The sequence below is a fragment of the Sycon ciliatum genome, chromosome 9 (genome assembly GCF_964019385.1).
Source record: "Sycon ciliatum chromosome 9, ocSycCili1.1, whole genome shotgun sequence".
Classification (NCBI taxonomy): Eukaryota; Metazoa; Porifera; class Calcarea; order Leucosolenida; family Sycettidae; genus Sycon; species Sycon ciliatum.
Window position 1 is genome coordinate 7,694,348 of NC_088651.1, and position 16,678 is coordinate 7,711,025.

General features: G+C 46.1%; 2 long non-coding RNA genes across 3 annotated transcripts; both read right to left on the minus strand.

Annotated features, from left to right (window-relative positions):
• Window positions 1–1,357: 1,357 nt before the first annotated feature.
• Window positions 1,358–16,020, minus strand: LOC135825341 (uncharacterized). Of its 2 annotated transcripts, XR_010555060.1 has the most exons (8): window positions 7,357–7,398; window positions 6,990–7,047; window positions 6,623–6,680; window positions 6,256–6,313; window positions 5,889–5,946; window positions 2,457–2,514; window positions 2,091–2,148; window positions 1,358–1,415 (listed from the first exon to the last, which is right to left on the minus strand). It is a non-coding gene; the product is annotated as an uncharacterized LOC135825341 (long non-coding RNA). The 2 variants fall into 2 exon arrangements; XR_010555061.1 differs by lacking the exons at window positions 6,623–6,680; window positions 6,990–7,047; window positions 7,357–7,398 and adding an exon at window positions 15,735–16,020.
• Window positions 7,728–8,899, minus strand: LOC135825187 (uncharacterized). The gene is made up of 4 exons (XR_010555032.1): window positions 8,827–8,899; window positions 8,462–8,519; window positions 8,094–8,151; window positions 7,728–7,785 (listed from the first exon to the last, which is right to left on the minus strand). It is a non-coding gene; the product is annotated as an uncharacterized LOC135825187 (long non-coding RNA).
• Window positions 16,021–16,678: the final 658 nt, after the last annotated feature.

Below are 16,678 nucleotides of genomic sequence, written 5' to 3' on the forward strand. Positions count from 1 at the left end.
CAAGAACTGACCATCGTCACCCTGATCTTTTTGCATAGCTGGACATAGGGAAGTGGACCAAGAAAAAATTCCACATTTCAATAAACACTTCCCCCAGGGCTGCTCAAAGCTGAAATCTATCTATCTGGAAGTTTTGGGCCTTTTTGCCCGTGATTGTTCACTTTGCGACTAAACTATTCACAGAAGTGCCAAATTTTCGGCGTCACTGAATGCGGGTGCCAGCAGCCTACAAGCAAACCAAAAATCAAATCAATGCGACCACTCACATCACAGCTGGTTCATGTTGTACAGAGGTAGAGTTGCAAGTGACACGTGGGCACAAATGGTCAAAACGCGACAATTTCTCACCTTTTTGCCTGTTCGAAGCTCAAGAACTGACCATCGCCACCCTGATCTTTTTGTTCAGCTGGACATAGGGAATTGCACCAAGAAAAAATTCCAAACTTCAATAAAGACTTCCCCCAGAGTTAATCAAAGCTGAAATCAAGCGGGTGCCAGTGGCCTACAAGTAAACCAAAAAACAAATCAATGCGATCACTCACATCACAGCTGGATCATGTTATACAGAGGTACGTTGAAAGTGACACGTGGGCACAAATGGTCAAAAAGCGACAATTTCTCACCTTTCTGCCTGTTCGAAGCTCAAGAACTGACGATTGCCACCCTGATCCTTTTGCATAGCTGGACATAGGGAAGTGCACCAAGAAAATATTCCACATTTCAATAAACACTTCGCCCAGGGCTGCTCAAAGCTGAAATCTTTTTATCTCGGAGTTTTGGGCCTTTTTGCCCGTGATTCTTCACTTTGCGACTAAACTATTCACAGCAGTGCCAAATTTTCGGCGTCACTAACAGCGGGTGGCAGCGGCCTATAAGCAAACCAAAAATCAAATCATTGCGACCACTCACATCAAAGCTGGGTCATGTTATAGAGAGGTTCGTTGAAAGTGACACGTGTGCACAAATGGTCAAAACGCGACAATTTCTCACCTTTCCGCCTGTTCAAAGCTCAACAACTGACCATCGCCACCCTGATCTTTTTGTATAGCTGGACATAGGGAAGTGCACCAAGAAAAAATTCCACACTTCAATAAAGACTTCCCCCAGGGCTACTCAAAGCTGAAATCAATCCATCTCGAAGTTTTGGGCCCTTTTGCCCGTGATTCTTCACTTTGCGACTAAACTATTCACAGCAGTCCCAAATTTTCGGCGTCGCTGAATGCGGGTGCCAGCGGCCTACAAGTAAACCAAAAATTAAATCAATGCGATCACTCACATCACAGCTGGGTCATGTTATACAGAGGTACGTTGAAAGTGACACGTGGGCACAAATGGTCAAAAAGCGACAATTTCTCACCCTTCTGCCCGTTCGAAGCTCAAGAACTGACCATCGACACCCTGATCTTGTTGCATAGCTGGACATAGGAAAGTGCACCAAGAAAAGATTCCACATTTCAATAAACATTTTGCCGAGGGCTGCTCAAAGCTGATATCTATCTATCTCAAAGTTTTGGGCCTTTTGGCCCGTGATTCAACACTTTGCGAATAAGCTATTCACAGCAGTGCCATATTTTCGGCGTCACTGACAGCAGGTGGCAGCGGCCTATAAGCAAACCAAAAATAAAATCAAACCGACCACTCACATCACAGCTGGGTCATGTTATAGAGAGGTACGTTGAAAGTGACATGTGTGCACAAATGGTCAAAACGCGACAATTTCTCGCCTTTCTGCCTTTTCGAAGCTCAAGAACTGACCATCGCCACCCTGATCTTGTTGTATAGCTAGACATAGGGAAGTGCACCAAGAAAATATTCCACACTTCAATAAACACTTCCCCCAGGGCTGCACAAAGCTGAAATCAATCCATCTCGAAGTTTTGGGCCCTTTTGTCCGTGATTCTTCACTTTGCGACTAAACTATTCACAGCAGCAGAAATTTTTGGGGTCGCTGAATGCGGGTGCCAGCGGCCTACAAGTAAAACAAAAATTAAATCAATGCGATCACTCACATCACAGCTGGGTCATGGTATACAGAGGTACGTTGAAAGTGACACTTGGGCACAAATGGTCAAAAAGCGACAATTTCTCACCTTTCTGCCCGTTCGAAGCTCCAGAACTGACCATCGCCACCCGGATCTTGTTGCATAGCTGGACATAGGGAAATGCACCAAGAAAATTTCCCCATTTCTATAAACACTTCGCCCAGAGCTGCTCAAAGCTGATATCAACCTGTCTCGAAGTTTTGGGCCTTTTTGCCCGTGATTCTTCACTTTGCGACTAAACTATTCACAGCAGTGCCAAATTTTCGGCGTCACTGAATGCGGGTGCCAGCGGCCTACAAGCAAACCAAAAAAGAAATCAATACGACCACTTACATCCCAGCTGGGTAATGTTATAGAGGGGTACGCTGGAAGTGACACGTGGGCACAAATGGTCAAAAAGCAACAATTTCTCACCTTTCTGCCCGTTCGAAGCTCAAGAACTGACCATCGCCACCCTGATCTTGTTGCATAGCTGGACATAGGGAAGTGGACCAAGAAAACATTCCACATTTCAATAAACACTTCCCCCAGGGCTGCTCAAAGCTGAAATCTATCTATCTCGAAGTTTTGGGCCTTTTTGCCCGTGCTTCACGGCTGTCCCATGCATGCGATGCGCGTTCATTAAACATGGCGGCCAAATTTTAATCTTTTTCATTTTTTATGCGACCTGGCCTAGTCGTATGTTTGCAATTTCGCTCGACTTCCATCTCAAACGGGCAAGGTCAACCGAAACCACGGGTGTTTGCCAGGTCATTCGATAGAGTTTAGAGCTTGGACTGGCCTTGCCTTCGACTGTGCCGCCGCTCGAGCGATCTTCTTGGGTTACCCACGCGCTACGCATGGTTTCTTTCTCGACGTGGGTGCAATTATTTTTGGATCGTCGCTCGATTTCAAGGGCTCGCCAACCTCGTCAGCGAATTTTCTCCGCCTCGCAGAAAATTTTCTAGTATACCTCGATGTCCTAGCCTTTCGATTTCGTGTAGTCCTAAGCTTGACGTGCATAACTGTAGCTTTTCGTGGCCATGTTAGAGACGTAATTTTGTTCAGAAATGGAGGCTCATGTTAGCTTCCTGTCTTCGTGTTGTCGTATTGGAGGGGAGAAATTCGCTTCAAGGAGTGGACAGACGAAGTATCGTGTGGCAGATCATACTGAATCCATTTTGGCAGTGTTTCATCTCAATGTGGATGAAACCAAATACACCCTGAACATTTTTGCCACACTTGAAAATTGGCCATGGAATGCACTGTTACTGCCAGGGGCCCAACATTCTCTGGAGCTCTAGAGGTGGATGTACACCGCTCAAAGACTGGGAGCCACACAGTGGGACAAACTGTTTGAAATGCAAGCCCAAGCCTGGCAGGAAGTCCAAATGCAGAACACAAACGCAAGACAAACTTGCGGCATGGGAGAAAACGCGGGCCATCGCCCGCAAGCACGAGCACATGCACGCCGCCACCACTGACAGCAGCATCACCAACAAAACCTCGCCCCACCACACCAGTACCTGATCACTGGATAGTTTAGTCTGTTCGGTTTACGAATTCAAAAAAGGCAGACAAAATAACAAAACTAAAAACACGAGCGTCGCATGGACCGAATCTGATGAGCAGCAGCGCGTCACACCCGCATACCAAGTTTAGTAATAGTAGTACCGTATTTCCGCAAATAAAAGGCCGTCCTCGTATACAACGCCTTCCTCGTATACAAGGCCGGGGCAGGGGGCGATTGAAAAAATAAAAGACCGTCTCCGATTAGAAGACCGGGCCTACTAAATGAGTCTTTGTTCTTGTGTTAAAAATAGAAGACCGTGCTCAAACTGTGGGAAAAAATAGAAGACCGTGCTCAAACTGTGTAGAAGAAAATGGAAGAACGGGGGTAAAACTGTGTGGCGAGAAATAGAAGACCGGGGGGTCAAACTGGGTTGAAAGAATAAAAGACCGTCCTCGAATACAAGACCGTCCTCGATTATAAGGCCGGGTTAGGACGAGGTTGAAAAAATAGTAGACCGGCCTACTATTTGTGGAAATACGGTAGTATAGTATTTATTCATATTTCTCTAGGGCTTAGTGGGTAAATCTCTGCATCCAGAACAGTTCAGTTCAGATAGGAATGCAACAACACACGCACAATATCCACTATGTCACAGTGTGGTAGGGAGAGAAGTGTTTGCAGCTTGTTGGTAGACGTTCAGCCGTGCATGCATTGGCAAATGGCTAGAGCAGACGGCCCGCTGCCCTTAATGTAAGGCACACACGCAAGCGTCAGAGCTACAGCAGCCAAACAGCATAGTTCATGGATTCATGAAAGACTGCACCATACACTGCGCCAGCTCTGGTAGGGTGCCCTTTTGAGCATCGTCACTGGTCGGTGACGTTTTGCAGGCCTCACCATCAAAGATGCGAGGTGATGCTGCTGATCGACTTGCTGGCATGATAGTCACAAGCATAACTAACGAAGGATGGCTGGAAGTCAAAACCAGCTGTAGATGTAGATTCCAGGTATACCAGACAATTACTGACGCCAGCACTTTATCCGATGCCCCATCAGCGTCAACTGTACGCCGATGGTCACAGGACCGTGACAGCCTTTCGATCTGTCTACGGTCGGGAGATGGGGCTGCAAGCCCAAAGCAGCGGGTATATAGTGTTCGTCACCAGCTGAGCAAGAGAGCTTGCTGAGAGATTTAGGTGTGCACTGTTCAGCAACCAGTCCCAATATAGGTTTGTCCATGAAGGCTGGTGATCCTCAGCTATCATACAACAAATTCCTACTCACTGCGCATATGCGCATATGGCTTGTGAAACAGCAGCAGAAACTGCACTGCCTTGACAAACGCACCAGTTACCATGATGGAGCAGATATGCCCAGCCCTGGAAGCCAACACCAAATCTCCAATCGCTAGTACAAGTAGCTCTTCACTAAATCATGCCTAGTGCATGCTTGCAGTGATATTTTCAGCAAGAGCGCTGCAGTTACTGCTGAGGAGATAATATTGCGTCCTTGAAGTCGAAGGCGCTCATCAAAGATGTCTTGCCATCAATTCTTGGCCTTATGCAGGCACGAGGTGGTCTCCCGTGGCATTGGCCATATTACCCCGAGCTGCACTTGCTGGAGGAGCACGTTGTTTCGCTCATGGAAGTCCTTCGTGTTGGACTGAGTAGGCTTGCTGAGAGAACAGAGCGCTGAATCCATCCACGTCCACAACTACGAATAATTATTTACAAAAACATTCCGACTGCAGATCAGCGCTTGAAAACGGCGATGCAAATCAGCGACGTTGGGCTTCTCCATTCAAAAGGAGAGCCTTCCTAACGAAGCAATTCTCATGTGACACTACATAGTCTCTCAAGCACTCTAGTTCAGGTCTTCTTCTCTCCACTCCATTATCATTTCGATCTTCACTCGGTCGACGTGATGGTAGTAGCTATGTAAATAATAATGATGGATTCCTCCCGATCGATCCTCGTCGCGGCTAAAATTTGTTCGGTGTTTGTCTAAATTCTCAAACTGACAGGGTTTACAAGAGAAATGTACCTAATTTTGTGCGATTGATGCAAATAAATCGGAATATGTCTGACTTCATAAATCCGTGCGGTAAACCGCATGAAAGGACGCCATGTCATTAGTTGGTGCACATGAAGTCACCGTGGCTTCTTCACTTTGCGACTAAACTATTCACAGCAGTGCCAAATTTTAGGCGTCACTAACAGCGGGTGACAGCGGCCTATAAGCAAACCAAAAATCAAATCAATGCGACCACTCACATCACAGCTGGGTCATGTTATAGAGAGGTACGTTGAAAGTGACACGTGTGCACAAATGGTCAAAACGCGACAATTTCTCACCTTTCTGCCTGTTCGAAGCTCAAGAACTGACCATCGCCACCCTGATCTTTTTGTACAGCTGGACATAGGGAAGTGCACCAAGAAAAAATTCCAAACTTCAATAAACACTTCGCCCAGAGCTGCTCAAAGCTGAAATCAATCCATCTCGAAGTTTTGAGCCCTTTTGCCCGTGATTCTTCACTTTGCGACTAAACTATTCACAGCAGTCCCAAATTTTCGGCGTCGCTGAATGCGGGTGCCAGCGGCCTACAAGTAAACCAAAAATTAATTCAATGCGATCACTCACATCACAGCTGGGTCATGTTATAGAGAGGTACGTTGGAAGTGACACGTGGGCACAAATGGTCAAAATGCGACAATTTCTCACCTTTCTGCCCGTTCGAAGCTCAACAACTGGCCATCTCCTCCCTGACCTTGTTGCATAGCTGGACATAGGGAAGTGCACCAAGAAAAAATTCCACATTTCAATAAACACTTCGCCCAGGGCTGCTCAAAGCTGAAATCAATCCATCTCGAAGTTTTGGGGCCTTTTGCCCGTGATTCTTCACTTTGCGACTAAACTATTCACAGCAGTGCCAAATTTTCGGCGTCACTGACAGCGGGTAGCAGCGGCCTATAAGCAAACCAAAAATAAAATCAATGCGACCACTCACATCCCAGCTGGGTTATGTTATAGAGAGGTACGTTGGAAGTGACACGTCGGCACAAATGGTTAAAAAGCGACAATTTCTCACCTTTCTGCCAGTTCGAAGCTCAAGAACTGACCATCACCACCCTGATCTTTTTGTATAGCTGGACATAGGGAAGTGCACCAAGAAAAAATTCCACACTTCAATAAAAAATTCCACCAGGGCTCCTCAAAGCTGAAATCAATCCATCTCGAAGTTGTGGGCCCTTTTGCCGGTGATTCTTCACTTTGCGACTAAACTATTCACAGCAAGCCCAAATTTTCGACGTCGCTGAATGCGGGTGACAGCGGCCTACAAGTAAACCAAAAATTAAATCAATGCGACCATTCACATCACAGCTGGGTCATGTTATACAGAGGTACGTTGCAAGTGACACGTGGGCACAAATGGTCAAAAAGCGACAATTTCTCACCTTTCTGCCCGTTCGAAGCTCAAGAACTGACCATCGACACCCTGATCTTGTTGCATAGCTGGACATAGGGAAGTGCACCAAGAAAAAATTCCACATTTCAATAAACACTTCGCCCAGGGCTGCTCAAAGCTGATATCAACCTATCTCAAAGTTTTGGGCCTTTTTGCCCAAGATTCTTCACTTTCCAACTAAACTATTCACAGCAGTCCCAAATTTTCGGCGTCACTGACAGCGGGTGGCAGCAGCCTATAAGCAAACCAAAAATCAAATCAATGCGACCACTCACATCCCAGCTGGGTCATGTTACAGAGAGGTACGTTGGAAGTGACACATGGGCACAAATGGTCAAAACGCGACAATTTCTCACCTTTCTGCCTTTTCGAAGCTCAAGAACTGACCATCGCCACCCTGATCTTGTTAAATAGCTAGATATAGGGAAGTGCACCAAGAAAAAATTCCACACTTCAATAAAAACTAACTTCGCCAAGGGCTGCTCAAAGCTGAAATCAATCCATCTTGAAGTTTTGGGCCCTTTTGCCCGTGATTCTTCACTTTGCGACTAAACTATTCACAGCAGTCCCAAATTTTTGGCGTCACTGAATGCGGGTGCCAGCTCCCTACAAGTAAACCAAAAATTAAATCAATGCGATCACTCACATCGCACCTGGGTCATGTTATAGAGAGGTACGTTGGAAGTGACACGTGGGCACAAATGGTCAAAAAGCGACAATTTCTCACCTTTCTGCCAGTTCGAAGCTCAAGAACTGACCATCGCCACCCGGATCTTGTTGCACAGCTGGACATAGCGAAATGCACCAAGAAAATTTCCCCATTTCAATAAACACTTCGCCCAGAGCTGCTCAAAGGTCATATCAACCTATCTCGAAGTTTTGGGCCTTTTTGCCCGTGATTCTTCACTTTGCGACTAAACTATTCACAGCAGTGCCAAATTCTCGGGGTCACTGACAGCGGGTAGCAGCGGCCTATAAGCAAACCAAAAATTAAATCAATGCGACCACTCACATCACAGCTGGGTCATGTTATACAGAGGTACGTTGGAAGTGACACGTGGGCACAAATGGTCAAAAAGCGACAATTTCTCACCTTTCTGCCCGTTTGAAGCTCAACAACTGGCCATCTCCACCCAGATCTTGTTGCATAACTGGACATAGGGAAGTGAACCAAGAAAAAATTCTACATTTCAATAAACACTTCGCCCAGGGCTGCTCAAAGCTGAAATCAATCCATCTCGAAGTTTTAGGCCCTTTTTGCCCGTGATTCTTCACTTTGCGACTAAACTATTCACAACAGTGCCAAATTTTCGGCTTCACTGAATGCGGGTGCCCGCGGCCTACAAGCAAACCAAAAATGAAATCAATGCGACCAGTTACATCACGGCTGGCTCATGTTATAGAGAGGTACGTTGGAAGTGACACGTGGGCACAAATGGTCAAAAAGCGACAATTTCTCACCTTTCTGCCTGTTCGAAGCTCAAGAACTGACCATCGCCACCCTGATCTTGTTGCATAGCTGGACATAGGGAAGTGCACCAAGAAAAAATTCCAAACTTCAATAAAGATTTCGCCCAGGGCTACTCAAAGCTGAAATCAATCCATCGAAGTTTTGGGCCCTTTTGTCGGCGATTCTTCACTTTGCGACTAAACTATTCACAGCAGTCACAAATTTTCGGCGTCGCTGAATGCGGGTGCCAGCGGCCTACAAGTGAACCAAAAATTAAATCAATGCCATCACTCACATCACAGCTGGATCATGTTATACAGAGGTACGTTGAAAGTGACACGTTGGCACAAATGGTCAAAAAGCGACAATTTCCCACCTTTCTGCCCGTTCGAAGCTCAAGAACTGACCATCGCCACCCGGATCTTGTTGCATAGCTGGATATAGGGAAGTGCACCAAGAAAAAATTCCACATTTCAATAAACACTTCGCCCAGGTCTGCTCAAAACTGAAATCAATCCATCTCGAAGTTTTAGGCCCTTTTGCCCGTGATTCTTCACTTTGCGACAAAACTATTCACAGCAGTGCCAAATTTTCGGCGTCACTCAATGCGGGTGCCAACGGCCTACAAGTAAACCAAAATGAAATCAATGCGACCACTCACATCACAGCTGGGTCATGTTATACAGAGGTACGTTGAAAGTGACACGTGGGCACAAATGGTCAAAAGCGACAATTTCTCCTCCACCTTTCTGCCCGTTCCAAGCTCAAGAACTGACCATCAATACCCTGATCTTGTTGCATAGCTGGACATAGGGAAGTGCACCAAGAAAAAATTCCACATTTCAATAAACACTTCGCCCAGGGCTGCTCAAAGCTGATATCAACCTGTCTCGAAGTTTTGGGCCTTTTTGCCCGTGATTCTTCACTTTGCGACTAAACTATTCACAGCAGTCCCAAATTTTCGGTGTCGCTGAATGCGGGTGCCAGCGGCCTACAAGTGAACCAAAAATTAAATCAATGCCATCACTCACATCACAGCTGGATCATGTTATACAGAGGTACGTTGAAAGTGACACGTTGGCACAAATCGTCAAAAGGCGACAATTTCTCACCTTTCTGCCCGTTCGAAGCTCAAGAACTGACCATCGCCACCCGGATCTTGTTGCATAGCTGGATTTAGGGAAGTGCACCACGAAAAATTCCACATTTCAATAAACACTTCGCCCAGGTCTGCTCAAAGCTGAAATCAATCCATCTCGAAGTTTTGGGCCCTTTTGCCCGTGATTCTTCATTTAGGACTAAACTTTTCACAGCAGTGCCAAATTTTCGGCGTCACTAACAGCGGGTGGCAGCGGCCTATAAGCAAACCAAAAATCAAATCAATGCGACCACTCACATCACAGCTTGAAAGTCACACGTGTGCACAAATGGTCAAAACGCGACAATTTCTCACCTTTCTGCCCGTTCGAAGCTCAAGAACTGACCATCGCCACCCTGATCTTGTTGCATAGCTGGACATAGGGAAGTGCACCAAGAAAAAATTCCACACTTCAATAAAGATTTCCCCCAGGGCTACTCAAAGCTGAAATCAATCCATCGAAGTTTTGGGCCCTTTTGTCGATGATTCTTCACTTTGCGACTAAACTTTTCACAGCAGTCCCAAATTTTCGACGTCGCTGAATGCGGGTGCCAGCGGCCTACAAGTGAACCAAAAATTAAATCAATGCCATCACTCACATCACAGCTGGATCATGTTATACAGAGGTACGTTGAAAGTGACACGTTGGCACAAATGGTCAAAAAGCGACAATTTCTCACCTTTCTGCCTGTTCGAAGCTCAAGAACTGACCATCGCCACCCTGATCTTGTTGCATAGCTGGACATAGGGAAGTGGACCAAGAAAAAATTCCACATTTTAATAAACACTTCCCCCAGGGCTGCTCAAAGCTGAAATCTATCTATCTCGAATTTTTGGGCCTTTTTGCCCGTGATTCTTCACTTTGCGACTAAACTATTGACAGCAGTGCCAAATTTTCGGCGTCACTAACAGCGGGTGGCAGCGGCCTATAAGCAAACCAAAAATCAAATCAATGCGACCACTCACATCACAGCTGGGTACGTTGAAAGTCACACGTGTGCACAAATGGTCAAAACGCGACAATTTCTCACCTTTCTGCCTGTTCGAAGCTCAAAAACTGACCATCGCCACCCTGATCTTGTTGCATAGCTGGACATAGGGAAGTGCACCAAGAAAAAATTCCAAACTTCAATAAAGACTTCCCCCAGGGCTACTCAAAGCTGAAATCAATCCATCGAAGTTTTGGGCCCTTTTGTCGGTGATTCTCCACTTTGCGACTAAACTATTCACAGCAGTCCCAAATTTTCGGCGTCACTGAATGCGGGTGCCAGCGGCCTACAAGTGAACCAAAAATTAAATCAATACCATCACTCACATCACAGCTGGATCATGTTATACAGAGGTACGTTGAAAGTGACACGTTGGCACAAATCGTCAAAAAGCGACAATTTCTCACCTTTCTGCCCGTTCGAAGCTCAAGAACTGACCATCGCCACCCAGATCTTGTTGCATAGCTGGATTTAGGGAAGTGCACCAAGAAAAATTCCACATTTCAATAAACACTTCGCCCAGGTCTGCCCAAAGCTGAAATCAATCCATCTCGAAGTTTCGGGCCCTTTTGCCCGTGATTCTTCACTTTGCGACTAAACTTTTCACAGCAGTGCCAAATTTTCGGTGTCACTAACAGCGGGTGGCAGCGGCCTATAAGCAAACCAAAAATCAAATCAATGCGACCACTCACATCACAGCTGGGTACGTTGAAAGTCACACGTGTGCACAAATGGTCAAAACGCAACAATTTCTCACCTTTCTGCCTGTTCGAAGCTCAAGAACTGACCATCGCCACCCTGATCTTGTTGCATAGCTGGACATAGGGAAGTGCACCAAGAAAAAATTCCACACTTCAATAAAGATTTCCCCCAGGGCTACTCAAAGCTGAAATCAATCCATCGAAGTTTTGGGCCCTTTTGTCGGTGATTCTTCACTTTGCGACTAAACATTTCACAGCAGTCCCAAATTTTCGGCGTCGCTGAATGCGGGTGCCAGCGGCCTACAAGTGAACCAAAAATTAAATCAATGCCATCACTCACATCACAGCTGGATCATGTTATACAGAGGTACGTTGAAAGTGACACGTTGGCACAAATGGTCAAAAAGCGACAATTTCTCACCTTTCTGCCCGTTCGAAGCTCAAGAACTGACCATCGCCACCCGGATCTTGTTGCATAGCTGGATATAGGGAAGTGCACCAAGAAAAAATTCCACATTTCAATAAACACTTCCCCCAGGTCTGCTCAAAAACTGAAATCAATCCATCTCGAAGTTTTGGGCCCTTTTGCCCGTGATTCTTCACTTTGCGACTAAACTATTCACAGCAGTGCCAAATTTTCGGCGTCACTCAATGCGGGTGCCAACGGCCTACAAGTAAACCAAAATGAAATCAATGCGACCACTCACATCACAGCTGGGTCATGTTATACAGAGGTACGTTGAAAGTGACACGTGGGCACAAATGGTCAAAAAGCGACAATTTCTCCTCCACCTTTCTGCCCGTTCCAAGCTCAAGAACTGACTATCCCCACCCTGATCTTGTTTTATAGCTGGACATAGGGAAGCACACCAAGAAAAAATCCACATTTCAATATACAACTCGTCTACGTCTGCTCAAAGCTGAAATCAACCTATCTCGAAATTTTGGGTCTTTTTGCCCGTGATTCTTCACTTTGCGACTAAACTATTCACAGCAGTCCCAAATATTCACAGCAGTCCCAAATGTTTGCGCTGTACTTGTTTGCGCTGTACTTGTTCGCACTGTATATGTTCGCACTGTACTTGTTCGTGTGTGCTGTACTTGTTGGCGCTGTACTTGTTGGCGCTGTACTTGTTGGCGCTGTACTTGTTTGCGCTGTACTTGTTCGCACTGTACTTGTTCGTGTGTGCTGTACTTGTTGGCGCTGTACTTGTTCGCTCTGTACTTGTTCGTGTGTGCTGTACTTGTTTGCGCTGTACTTGTTCGCACTGTACTTGTTTGCGCTGTACTTGTTCGCACTGTACTTGTTCGCACTGTACTTGTTCGCACTGTACTTGTTCGCATTGTACTTGTTTGCGCTGTACTTGTTCGCACTGTACTTGTTTGCGCTGTACTTGTTCGCACTGTACTTGTTCGCACTGTGCTTGTTCGCACTGTACTTGTTCGCATTGTACTTGTTGGCGCTGTACTTGTTGTACTTGTTGGCGCTGTACTTGTTCGCACTGTACTTGTTCGCACTGTACTTGTTCGCGCTGTACTTGTTTGCGCTGTACTTGTTCGCCCTGTACTTGTTTGCGCTGTACTTGCTCGCACTGTGCTTGTTCGCACTGTACTTGTTCGCATTGTACTTGTTTGCGCTGTACTTGTTGTACTTGTTGGCGCTGTACCTGTTTGCACTGTACTTGTTTGCGCTGTACTTGTTCGCGCTGTACTTGTTTGCGCTGTACTTGTTTGCGCTGTACTTGTTCGCGCTGTACTTGTTTGCGCTGTACTTGTTCGCACTGTACTTGTTCGCATTGTACTTGTTGGCGCTGTACTTGTTGTACTTGTTTGCACTGTACTTGTTCGCACTGTATATGTTCGCACTGTACTTGTTCGCGCTGTACTTGTTCGCGCTGTACTTGTTCGCGCTGTACTTGTTCGCGCTGTACTTGTTCGCGCTGTACTTGTTTGCGCTGTACTTGTTTGCGCTGTACTTGTTCGCGCTGTACTTGTTTGCGCTGTTCTTGTTGGCGCTGTACTTGTTAACGCTGTACTTGTTTGCGCTTGTTCGCCCCGTACTTCTTCGCGCTGTACTTGTTCGCGCTGTACTTGTTCGTGCTGTACTTTATGCGCTGTACTTGTTCGCCCTGTACTTGTTAGCACTGTACTTGTTTGCGCTGTACTTGTTCGCGCTGTACTTGTTCGTCCTGTACTTGTTCGCCCTGTACTTTGTCGCACTGTACTTGTTCGCACTGTACTTGTTTGCGCTGTACTTGTTCGCGCTGTACTTGTTTGCGCTGTTCTTGTTTGCGCTGTACTTGTTCGCACTGTACTTTTTCGCGCTGTACTTGTTCGCACTGTATATGTTCGCACTGCACTTGTTCGCACTGTATATGTTGGACTCAGTAGAGAGTCCAGCCCCTATATGATGTCCAACCCCTATATAGAGTCCATAGGTCCAAAATCAACTTTACGGAGTCCAAACTTTGAAATCAACTATAAAGAGTCTTTATGTGGACAACACTCCCTGTATAAAGTCCAGCCAATTAGGCATCCCCTATCCAGAGTTTGAAATTAGACATAGGGTCTGCTGTAAGCCGTGAATATTGTACCTGACTCGTCAGATTTGAACTGTGCTGAACTTTTATCGTTCTGCAATTTCTGCTTTCATCCCGCGCACTGCTGAAACGCCTTCAGAGAACCACAAGACGCTTTCCAGATATGATTTGGAACGTCTCCTTATCCTCCTTGGTTACCTCGAGACAGATAACTGTCAGCAACTGCACAGCAGAACTGACAGCCATGGCTGAAGTGAAGAAAGGAATGCGCTGCCACGAGGCAAGCAAAACTGAAAAGGTGTTTGTTCTCTTTCGGGCACAACAAACAGTACAGGACGGCGTGACTGGATAAACTGGACTCCTGGACCGTGAATAGGGGACTTGTAGAAAAAGTGTACTCCTTAGGGGATTGCGCGGCAGGATGAAGCTGATCAAAACTGAGTGGACTCCTGGACTCTGCATAGTGGATTTTGGACCAATGGACTCTATATAGGGTGCTGGACATCATATAGTGCATGGACTCTATACTGAGTCCTACATATATCTTCGCGCTGTACTTGTTTGCGCTGTACTTGTTCGCACTGTATATGTTCGCACTGTACTTTACTGCGCTGAACTTCTTGGCGCTGTACTTTACCGCGCAGATAATCATGGGTGAAATGGGGCGCTGAAGTACTGCCACTCAAAGGTATCACTCTGAAACTGTGGCTCTTAAGAGGCAAGTTATGAAGGTTAAGTGAAACCCAGTAAAGTCCACACGGCCACAGACTCGTAGTACATGGCACATGCAGTATTACTCATGATCTCCAGAAAACTTGACATTAGGGGGCAGCCTGGTTGTAAAATCCCTGAAAAATCGAAATTTGTGAATTCATATCGAGGACTACATCAGTTGAAAGAGCATGAACAGCTGCAAAATCTCTGAAACTTTTGTCTCGATCTCACCAGCCGCAAGAGTTATGGCCGAAAATGTGCCCTTGTAAGGAAAGATTTGCATGCTGTCATTTGTTGGCAGCACTGTATTTGAATGTGAGCAGACCGTGCGCAACTTGTCGTATCATGGAAACACGCGAAAGTGTGCACAATTTTGCTCCAAGTCCAAAAGATCACGTTTTTAAGCCACGTATTGGGCTGCACGGCTTCGCCCGCCACCGTGCAGCAGGAATTTTGCCAACACCCTCGCGACGTTGCAGATATGTGGCTTGATTATTGTAGTTGACGTTGATTTAGTGACTTTGGCAAGTTTGAGTCGTGTTAAGAAGTCAGGTAGGATTCCGTACTAGGCAGTAGTGGAACGTGAGTGGAAGTCTTTGCCGATTTTTGAGGGTATCCTGGATTCGGTTTGCAGCGCTTTGGAAATGGCTTGCTGTGGAGGTTCCAGCACTGGATGTTGTATCAAAGGTACGACCTCGTAGCAGACCCTAAACCTAAAAAAATTCCAAAAATGACTTGGGTTTGTGGGAGTCTGTGAAACAACGCCCACTCCTGCCGTTGTGACAGATTCCAGGGCCACGTTGAAGGGCCCTATCCCACCACCCATGGCTGCTTCTGGACTTTTTTAGGTTTGGATCCCGCGCACGGACAGAATGGGCAAGAAAATGTGAAAAAATTGTAAATGCATTTTTTGGCTCCTGGGTGGCTCGCACACCGTGGCACTATGCCGGAATTTTGAGTTTTTCCGGCCTGGAAAGCCTGTCAGTGAGGCGCAAGAACTTTTAAATCATGTCCAGAGGGCCAGCATAGTGGCAGGAGTGTGTGGTGAACATTTCACTCAAATCCATTGAGAGACACCAAAGTTACGGTCAATTCAATGCCATATGAAATTTACGACCAGGCTGCTACCGTAACAAAACATATATGCCATGGTGCAAACCAAGCGGAATTGCACAATCTTGTATATGTACTCTTGATAGTACCTTAAATGTTGAAGTTGAATTGGCAGACTGGCCTTCACTCAGCACAGGATAAGAAGATGTCCATGAAGACATCAGACTTCGAACAACACAGTGAGTCTGCAGCAGAGATGGAACATAAGACACAAGCCAAGTCCATTGTCATCAACTACAGTGTAAACACAGATACAATATACATGCTCAAGATGTTATGCTGCTGTTCTCGGATGTTATGCTTCTGCAAGTAAACAGAGCCCCACACTTCTCTTGAAGGAGTGAGGTTTGTTGTAAAACTGACTCAAAGCTGAATGCCCAGCAATACATAGCCCGAATCACCGGTTTTGTGATCACAAGGCCACCCCACATTGTCAAGCTTATCAGAGCCCCACACTTCCCTTGAAGGAGTGAGGTTGAATGCAAGACTGACTCATAGCTTCATTGCCAAGTAATACACGGCCCGAATCACCGGGTATGTGCAATCACAAGCCTGCGCCACATTGTCAAGCTAATCAGAGCCCCACACTTGCCTTGAAGGAGTGAGGTTAGCCGTAAGACTGACTCAAACCTCAATACCCAGCAATACATGGCCCGAATCACCGCGTATGTGTAATCACAAGGCTGCCCCACATTGTCAAGCATATCAGAGCCCCACACTTCCCTTGAAGGAGTGAGGTTGAATGTGTAGGAGTTGCATTTTAATAGAAAGTATATTTTTCGCAGTAAAAGAGTATTTATTTGTAGAGCTTGTGTTGATACAGATTCCTTGGTTCAAACCCCAAGATGGGCAGTTACTGAGTTAGTTACATTTTTCTCTACTTGCGTATTTTGTATCTGCATGTTATTACCCTTTCCGTGAGTCGCTCGTGAGTAATGAATGAGTCGTGTATGGCTAAACCCGTATTTACCCGTATGACTCAGTGTCTGTTGTGAACTGTGGTTGGCTGCTAGTGTTATTGTTCTAGAACATT